Genomic DNA, 9,873 nt, shown 5'->3' with positions numbered 1-9,873 from the left:
GCTGGGTGCAGGGCTGTGGGACCCCTGGGCAGTGGTGCTGGGCAGCCTGGGCAGCTGCTGGGCTGCTGCCATGGGAGCCTTGACCTTTGTTAGCTGAATTGCTGCAAACTTCAGTTTAACAGTCCTCAGCTACCTTTTTTTGAAAGATCTATTATGCTTGGAGCATCTTGCCTCTTCCTCTTTCTCAAAACTGAACTTTAAAATGCTTCCAGAAATAGGTCTGGAATTTGTGCATCAGCCCAGAGCTGTGCATTTGGCCAAGCTGTGGTACCCCAAAGGTCCCTGCATGACAAGGAGTTTTGTAGATTTCCTGCTCACCACGGCTGCACTTGTGATGATGAAAAGGGAAAAACCAAACCAACCAACCAAACAATCCCCCCCAAAACAAGCAAACAAAAACCTGCCAGAAAATAAATTCCCTTGCATGTGCTGGACCAGGGGGAGAAAACAAAGCCAGTTCCCAGCTTGTTTCCAGCTCAGCCCCATATTTCTGGCCCAGGATGGGTAACTCCACACTGACCTGCATCAGCAGACAGCACACTCTCCCTGGCAGCTGATTTATTCCCTCTGCTTCTGGGATTGTTTTGTAGTGGGGGCTAACCCAGACCACTGACTGTTTTTCCAGACCTATCCATGACAGTGACACCAGGGATGAGTTCTCAGAAATGTTTTTGGAAGCAGAAGGATGGAAAGGGACTCAAATAGAAGGAGCCCAGAATTGGTTCAGGCAGCTCTGTTGGCTTTGATTTCCCACAAACTCTCACCCTTTTTACAAACTGGAGAAATGCTGGTGGCCTTGGGACCTGGACACTGGTTTTCCCTGCCTTGGGGCACAGGGCCCACAGCTCCTGTCACTGCCCTGGTGGGACCCGTGGTGCTGGAGCCCCTCTAAGCTGTGGTGGGTGCAGGGTCTCCCTGCCCTCGGCTCTTTTGGGCTGGAAGCACCCCCGGAGCCCGGCTCTCACACGGCTCTGTGCTCAGCCCAGCTGCAGCTGTGACAGGTAAATGTTCCCCTCTGACACCCCAAGCCAGAGCTGTCTCTCGTGATAACCCAGCCCTGCTCTGACCAGTGGGAACGGGGCAGCCCCTTTCCTGTGCCCCAGGGCACACCCACTGCCCAGCCCGGGGGATGGAGCGGCCACTGGGCCGGAGCTGTCGGAGCAGCAGGGCCACGGCACGGAGACACTGCTGCTGGGGAACCTGTGAGAAATTAAATTCTCCACTTGGCTGGTCCGGGTGACTTGGCTTTGCTCTGCCGACTTGTTCCTTCATTATTTTTTTGGCCGATAACTGACTGCAAGCTTGTCTTGTCTGTTTAATACCAGCACAGCGGCTCCAGGAGAGGCTCAGCCTTGTCAGTCTCGGCGAGCACGCACTGTATTGCTCTCCCCACTTCATTTACTTCATGGACAGGAGGGGAAAGGCCTCGAGGTGCTGCCGAGCCTGGCAGCTGGGATGGAGGGTTTCTCTGCAGGCTGGGCTGCCCAGCGCGGGGCAGGTGGGGGCACAGGGAGACCTGCACGTGTCCAGGGGAGCTTGAATGGGGCCAGGCGAGCTGAGGACAGTCATTATTAAGATTAATCTCTCCCTCACACCTTGGAACACGCCTAAATCTCCAGGCAGCCTTGCAGCCAGGTTTGAGATGGACTTGGCTGTTCTTGCTCTCTGAGCGCCAGGCACAGCAGCACCTGTGGCTGCACTGGGATGTGGATACAGGTCTGTTGTTTCCTCTCTGGACAGAAGAGATGCCGTTTCTGAAGCACCATCTCCCCCTGTGTGTACTGTTCTATGCAGACTAACACGTTTTGGGTAGCACGAGGGTCCAGAAGCCAATCTGCCACAAGGCTGAAGCCACACACCCAGGCAGACCCAGTTGCATCTGTCCCTGGTGTTTTTGCAGCAGAGATGGAAGGAGGGTCAGTTCAGCCCCCTGAACTGGGGGTCTTTGCCTGGAGGACAGGCTGCCTGCACTTGGCTGCAGTGCCAGGGCAGTTGGGTCCTCGGAGTAGGGCTTTGCAAACACGGTCGGTTTTTGTTTAATTAAGAGCAAGCAGAGAATTTAAAGACTCAGTTTTCTCCATCCTGTGATAAATTAACTTCCTTCTTGCTCAGGAGGACAGGAACACTCCAGATCAATGATCTTACTGATGCCTGGCCTCTCCTCCTTTGGAGGGAGAAAGGGACAGAGAGCGTGAGCCCCTGCCCCTGCCTCTGCCTTTGGGGCAGCAACTGCGGGTAATGATGATGAATGGCATGATTAATGCTGGAACTCAGACCTACAGCTGGAATTTTAGACCCTATGCACAGAATAATCCAGCTCCTGCTGTGCTATTTGGGGGCACTTAGAGTGCAGCTGAAGGCAGTGGGGTGCTCCATGTGAACCCCCCAACAGATGTACACCCCTGGCTCCTGCTGCGTTCAAGGGATCAGAGGGCTCCTGTTCGTGTCCAGCTCGGTGCAGATGCCACCAGTGTGGCTGTGGCTGTGTTGAGGGATGCTAGTGTCCTGTGACAGCCACCAGAGGAGATGTGGACACCCAAGGGTACGATGTCCCAGACCAGAGACTGCTGGATGGTGCCTTTTGTCCCTCTGGGTCCTGGGCAGAAAATAAGTTCCCATTTTTTAAATTTTTTGTGCATCTAATAGAAACTGGTAGATTTATACATTTCTCAGAAATCACTAGATAGACACAACACCTTCAGCTCTGCCTGAGCAATGCTGGGCCTTGGCTGCAGTGTTCAGTTTTCTAAACTCCTTCTTTAAATGTATTTTTATACAGCAGTGTTGACCTTTTCTGCCAGCCCCTGTGGAGCGAGGTTGTATCTTGTGTAAAAGTCATATCAAATGGGCCACAAAAAATCACTCTTGCCTGATTAAAATGAATAGTCTAGACGACGTGTGCATTTTCCTTCTGTGTCGTTAGCTTTGTGTGAGAGCTTGCAGCAATCAGGGCATTTATGGGAGAAACGCAGCTACAGGTACCTCAAGCTGCCTGAGCGGATACTAATTACAATCCCTGTAAGGATTGATTTGCAAAGAAAATTTCTATTGCCTCAAGGACAAACGTTTGTGCAAATCATATTATTGTGTATGAGAAATTGGTAACACTTTATGAAATGGTTCTTTTATAAATACTTTACTATTTATTAAATTAAATGGTTTTATAACAATCCTTTTGCTAAGTTAAAATATCGTAAGTGTTCTGGTTTTGCATTATTTCTGTGCTACAGAGCCTGCTGTCAGGGCTCGGTCGGCGCCACCTGCTCAGACTGTTGTTGGTCATTTCCAAACCCACAGGCCAGTTTGGGTGCTGTTCCTGTGGTCAAGCCAACTGTATCCCAAGGTACAGGAACTGCACTTTGCTCTTGGTTTAGATCTTCAAGACTCAGAGGCTCAGGAGCTGCTTTCCCATTTTCCTGTGGGAGAACTGTTTGCAATCCCATGGTGGCTGGTGCTGTGTCCAGGCTCACCACTGTCCACCTGACCATGCTTCCAACACAGAAATTGGCCAGTTGTTCCATTCCTATTATTCATTTTACCTGGAGGAATTAGAAAAGGAAAAATCATTGCCTCGCATGCAGCTGGGGAGATGGACAGGAGCAGTGGTCACACCTGTCAGTCATCAAATACTGTTGGTCCGGCACGTTACTGGTGCTGTGCGAGCGCCCCAAGGCTGACCAGCTTCATTCCTGCTTGGAGAATCTGACCTTGTCTTCCAAAATTCCTGTCTGCTCTGGAAAACAAGCAGACAAGACATCTTTACTGAGCTAGAAATTTCTCTTGAATGTCCCCTCTCTAATTTACGTTCCCTCTCACTTCATTGCCTGCAGCAGAGCCCATTAATGGTGGCAGTTTGTGACACAACTGAAGGCTCCTCCAAGGGGCGATTCCACCGCGCTGACTTGGGCGGCATTTGCTGACATGGTGGGGCTCAGCTTCTCCCACTCTGTTTCCCAGGCTCCAGAGACTAATCCTCCCTTTGGCTGGCTCTGCTGCTGCTATGGCAATATTTTCTCCCCCATCGTGGTAATCACGCAATGGTCTCTGAGAACAGCAGGAGAAGCAGTGCCTGGTAGATGCATAAAAGGTAAGATGAACTACATGTCATAAAACTTTTAAAAGTTCCTTTTTTGTGTTTGTGCGGGGGTTATTTTATATGGCTTTTGATATGAAGCTAAAATTGCACATCAAAAAGGATAATGCATCTTTAAGCTGTTACAATGACTTCTAAATTTTTCATTTAATGTCAGTGAGGAAAAAACCCCTCAGCTGGCTGAGTTACGTTGGTGAGATGGCTGTTTCATTCCATAAAGTGTCTGCAGTGGATTTGAACAGTAGGAAATCCAAGGGTGATAAATAGCTATTTCTAAGTAAATTTCATGCAATTGCCCTTTGGTTAAAGTCTTTCCTCTCAGCACTTTCCTGTGCACATAGCCCAACTAATAATATTCAGGAGCAAGTGCTTTCCAGTGTGACAACTGATTGCACTTTGAAGCAGTAAATGGCTGATTTCATAATTGGTATAATTTTTCACAAGTACCTGAATGTCATATACAGAAAGAATAAGCAACCTGGACTTAATACAGGAGCTTTTTCAATTCTCCTAAAAATCAATAATGTATTAAACCCCTCTAACTGATTAAAATAATGTGAACCCTGAGTAGGTTTTGTGAGGAAGGCAGGTTTCTTCAAGGGTGGCAGATTTATGGCAAAAGGGTTAATACATGGGGAGAACAGGGATACGTTACAGATGGAGTCCGTTTTCCTAATTAAACTTTTATCAAGATTTTCCCAGTTTGAATTGTTTCATTTAGCACGATGGGAAGGAGCATTTCCTTCAGTGTTCAGGGCAGCTCCTGCCGCGTGTGTGATGCCAAGAGCTCTGTCCTCGCAGAAAGTGTGGGGATTAGGAGGAGAAAAAACAGGGAATCCTTTCCAAAAACATCATGTTGGCTCTGGAGGGTCCTGCTGCCCTGTGGCAGGAGAGGGTGCAGGGCAGGTTTTTGGGGCAAGCTGCACAGGTGTTGGTGCTGGCTCCACAGGGACCTGAGCCGGGGGTTCAGGATGGGTCCAGCCTGGGGAGGAGGCTGCTGTGGGGGCTATCCCAGGGCACAGGGGGCACCTGCATGCCCAGGGGCCTCTTTGTGTGGAAAAGTTCAAGCAGCATCGCAGAGAAGTGAATGTGACTGGCAGGGCTACAGAAGACAGAGCTCTCACTGGGAGGGAAGCAGGATGTTGGGGTTTTTTTCCCAGGATCTGAAGATTTCTTGAAATCCTTTCAGACTATCATAGAAAAATGTCTGAAGGTCTATTGAGAAAATTATTTGTAAAGCTAAAGCAAAGATGCAGCCTGATGGCAGGGACGTGCGGGTGGCAGAGGCACAAGCAGGGAGGAGGGTGCAGAGGGCAGGTGAGGGGAGTGGGCTCCTGGCACCCACGTGGGAGTGCCAGGGGTGCAGCAGCACCCACCTCCCCTCGCTGGCAGCACTGTGTGTGGCCACTGTCTTGGGGGTTGGAGCAGTGGGATGTGCATGAATGCCTCGAGGGGAGATTAAGGAACGAGATCTCTGCTGTTAAAGCCTGGGCAAGCTGCTGGTGTTGGTTCCCAATGCCGTGGGCATCTGCCCGCCCTGGCAAGGTGGCACCGTGTCACCTCTGCGTGGGGAAGCCACATCCCTGCTTGCCCCCACACTGTGGGTGGGAACACACGTCCCTGCCAGATCTGACCCTGCGTTTCCCCGAGGAAGGGCACGTTCCTTCTCAGGGGGGTCACAGGCAGGTGGATTGAGGAATCTATTTAAACTTCTCTCCTCAAGATCATGATCAGACATCTTAAGCTATGCATTACTCACATTTGTCTGTTGTTTCTAACTCATTTCCTATTTTCCAGCTGAGGGACTCTGCCAGAAGCACTCTTTGCCAGAGATTAAAACAATTTAGGAAGCAGACACCCAATTCCTTTCTTTGGATAGTAGGCAAATTGGATATCTGTGAGAAGCAAGCAAATTTTATTATCAACAGATAGTTTGCTACTTAACTATCCTTAAGAATCCCCCAGCATTTACAGGCGTTTGTTGTCCTGAGCCAAAAGGCTCGTGTGGCACGTGCCCTGTGAGGTGCCCGGCCACTGCCATGCTCAGCCCGTGCCCAATGCCTGGTGCTCCTGTGGGATGCTGGCAGCCCGGGAGGGCAGTGTGGGGAGCAGGTGTTTAATGGCAGCAAAGGTGCTGGAAAACAAATGTACCTGGTGCAGGAGGAAGAGCCCAAGGTGCTCCCTGGGATCTGGAGCTGACCCAGTGAGCTCCCCAGGAGCTGTGGCTCTGTGGGCTGTGCTCTGCCTGTCTCTTAGGTGTGTACTGAGGCCAAGGGACACAGGAAATCACATTAACCGTGGCTCTCATTGGTTTGTATCAAAATAGCTGTTTTAAATATAATTATCACTAATTTGGCAAAGTGAGCCATTAGATATGTAAATTTTTTGGCTAATGGATGCTCATGGCAGGTCACAGTGGATGGAATGATGTGGGATAACCAAATCAGAACCACTTCTCAGCTTTCTAAGCAGGTTTTCAGGGGTGGGTTTTAGCATCTGGAGGTCTCCCAGGTGCCTTCCCCATAGGCCACCTGGGACCTGGAGCTTCCTCACAAGGAAGGTGCACATCCTGCATTTCCCGGGGTGTTGGGGTGGTGCAGGAAGTTCTGCAGCAGTCCAGGAACACAAAGGGGATGGCTCTTAAAATTATACAAGGATAAAAAAAAAAAAAAATCATAGAATCATTCATCAGGATTGCTGTAGTTCTTGACCACATAGTCAATGATTTATTTAATCTTAATATATTCCACAAAGAGTCCCCATATTTCCATAAATATGTCATATCTACCTAATACATAGTAATGAACCTGCTCCAAGGGTAAATAAATAAGATCTAAGCTCAGCAAGCCAATGTTTATCAAAGGGAGATATACAGATATTGAGTCCTTTAAAGTACCATTCTTCACAGCAATCACAACCAAGTTTGGCAATTTATAACGTGTCAAGTCAATTAGAAATCCCGGGGGCTCAGAGCGAGCCCCGGCGTGGGGGGCCGGACGAGGCAGGTCCAGCCTGCATACACGAGTGGGTGTGGGACAGTGGGCACAGTGGGCACAGTGGGCACAGTGGGCACAGCCAGGGCACAGCCAGGGCAGTGCAGCCCATCAGACCCCGCGGGAGGGAGAGCCCCAGTGGCACTGCCCCTCCGCCGGCACTGCCCCTGCACCGGCACCGCCCCTCCGCCGGCACCGCCGAGCTGTCAGCAGCTGTACAACAGTGATCCACACGGTCATGGAATCACCGAGGCTGGAAAAGCCCTCTGAGGTCATCGAGTCCAACCGTTCCCCAAGCGGTGCCAAGAATTTGCTAATCTTTGTTTTGAGAATTGTCTGTTATGAAAAACTGATCTAGTTTTAAACAGAAAATTTGATTTGGACTGGTTTAATTTATCTTATTCTGTTGTTCTGTGGAATTACATATATCAGTGTATTACATTATGTAATATGCTAACATAAATATTTTCATACAAATACATTGAAATTAACTAAAAATATGATTGCAAAGGGAAATAACTAATTTTTTTATAGATTGCACCTTCCTAATCTTATTTTCTACAGCAAAATATTTGTCTTTTTTGTAATTAGTTTGACAAAGTCAATAATAATAGAATATTCTGATTATGTCAATATGACATATAATATTATGCACTTCTCTACTATTGTGCATATTATGACATGATTTGACATGATCTGATGGGTCACATTATGCACTACTACCGACATTATAAAATAATGTAAAAGTAATGAAAACAATTTTTGAAATGTTAGTTTTTAGAAGGAATTCATGACTTTTCCTGAGAGAAATTCCCAAGCAAATATTTTTCCTTTCCATTTTAAAAAAGTTTTTTTCATTAGGTTACTCCACTTTTCCCCCAAGTAAAACCTTTCATTCCTCATCCTCAGCTTTGCTGTCTGCTTGTTGCTTTGTTCACCCACAGCAGGTGGGTTTGGTGTTTTAAAGCTTTCCAGGAGGAGCGTGTGGGGAGCACAGGGACCTGGAGCGTGGGGATGTGTCCAGCACAGGAGGTGACGTGGGTGACAGTGACACTGGCTGACACCAGGCTGGCACGTGCTTCACTTGTGAGCTCCCGTGTGAAGTACACAGCATGCTGACCCTGATTTATATTCATTTGTACAGGGATGCAACGATAATTCCCACAGAAACACAAAACAGTTTGGAAAACACTTATAGCACATTGCTGGTGAGCTGGGTGCTTGTGAGCCTGAGCTTGCCCAGTGCACGTGGCTGATGTGACTGCAAAGGTGCAGATTTCCTGTGCAAATCATTGAGTAAACGTGGCACTGCTGGCAGGCAGGTGGGAATTTTGGTGGCCTGGAGACTAAAGCAGGAATCCAACATGGGCACCAGGGACTGCAGGCTATGCTCTGTGTTCTCCTGGCTGTGAGGCAGTCGGTAACACAGAGGCTGGGATTCGGATTCATTTTTAATGAAACACTTTTTGCAACAATCCTACAGCAGCCCCAAATGGTGGCAGACAAGAGGACGCCAGGTGGAAGAACTGCTGCTGCCTCAGCAGCTCCCTGAGCCCCTCTGTGAGGGAAACCCCCATGCCAGCTGTGGGGAGCAGTGGGACAGGGTGGTGGGGAGGGACACTGGGCAGGCACGAGGACTGGCAGAGGGTAGTGGCCGTGGAAAAGCAGTGTCAGTGCTGGCAGGTGGGGTGAGGATGAGGCTGATGAAGGGGGAAGGTGAGTGTGGGTGCATTGGGGACCCCTTGACACGCGCTGCAGGGCAGGGCAGGGCAGGGCTGCCTGGTCTCTCACCCTCTGCCCACTGGGGTCCCGCACCCAGGCTGATGCCTGCGGGGTCAGGCAGAGGCTGAGGGGTGCTGGTGGCACTCTGCCTTAAAAAAGGGGCATCCCTGCCCCAGGTTTGGCTGCCAACCTCCAGGGCAGCCATGCAGGACCTGCTGGGGAGTGCCAGCCCTGTGGGATGGCCCACCTGGCCACAGTGGGAGCATTGGGGGACCCAGTGTCCCCTCCCTGGTCCGACGTGCCTCGCTGGGGGCTCTGCGTGGAATGGGCAATGCTGCTGACAACTTCCCAGGCACAAGAGACCCTGGTGATACAAGAAAGGTCATCCAGGGACCTCAACGGTGTCATCCTCAAATGGAAATGTCATTTTTTATTTTTCAGAGCTGATAGAACGCTCAGAATGAAGGCAGCTGATGGCAGGGGGACCTTCAGCTTGTCCAGCCTGGCCCCGGCTCCGAGCCCTCTGCTGCACGTGGTGGGCTCAGAGCCCCTCAGAGCCACATCCTGCCTGGCCCCCCGCCCATGCCAGCCTCGGGCCCTGCTCTGGCCTCAGAACGGAAGTTCCTGGTGTTCCCGGCCGGTGCTGGAATGCTGCTTCCACCTCCAGGAATGCAAATGAACGGGGTTTGATCCAAATTGCATTTCCTCTCCTAGTCTGGAGTATGACGGCACATTAAAACCTGTAATATTCCACTGCTGGTCTTTTGCATGATTTTTTAATTAAAAAACTATGGAGTAAACAAACATTCTGCTCTGGAGTAGCCCTGCAGAGACCCATCCAGAGGCACATTCACAGCCCTCCACTTTTTCAACAAAGTTTATATCTTAACAAAAAAAAAAATAATAATAATATCACCTACCCTAACAGTTAGTATTGGGTAAAAGTTTGAAGTGAAAGGCAGCTGGCAACCTTCTCCAGCCCGTGAAATGATATTAACATTTTATTATTCTAAGGTGAGCTTTTTGAAACGGAATTTTAAATGTTACCCTGCTGTTCCAGAACAC

At 49.5% G+C, this 9,873-nt stretch overlaps 1 long non-coding RNA gene across 1 annotated transcript; it reads left to right on the top strand.

Annotated features, from left to right (window-relative positions):
* Positions 1-3,544: 3,544 nt before the first annotated feature.
* LOC135424886 (uncharacterized) lies at positions 3,545-9,561 on the top strand. Its single transcript, XR_010435412.1, has 2 exons — positions 3,545-4,087; positions 9,250-9,561. It is a non-coding gene; the product is annotated as an uncharacterized LOC135424886 (long non-coding RNA).
* The last annotated feature ends 312 nt before the right edge of the window (positions 9,562-9,873 follow it).

The sequence above is a fragment of the Pseudopipra pipra genome, chromosome 20 (genome assembly GCF_036250125.1).
Source record: "Pseudopipra pipra isolate bDixPip1 chromosome 20, bDixPip1.hap1, whole genome shotgun sequence".
Classification (NCBI taxonomy): Eukaryota; Metazoa; Chordata; class Aves; order Passeriformes; family Pipridae; genus Pseudopipra; species Pseudopipra pipra.
Note: the sequence above shows the minus strand (reverse complement) of the source record. Positions and strands in the feature narration are given on the sequence as shown.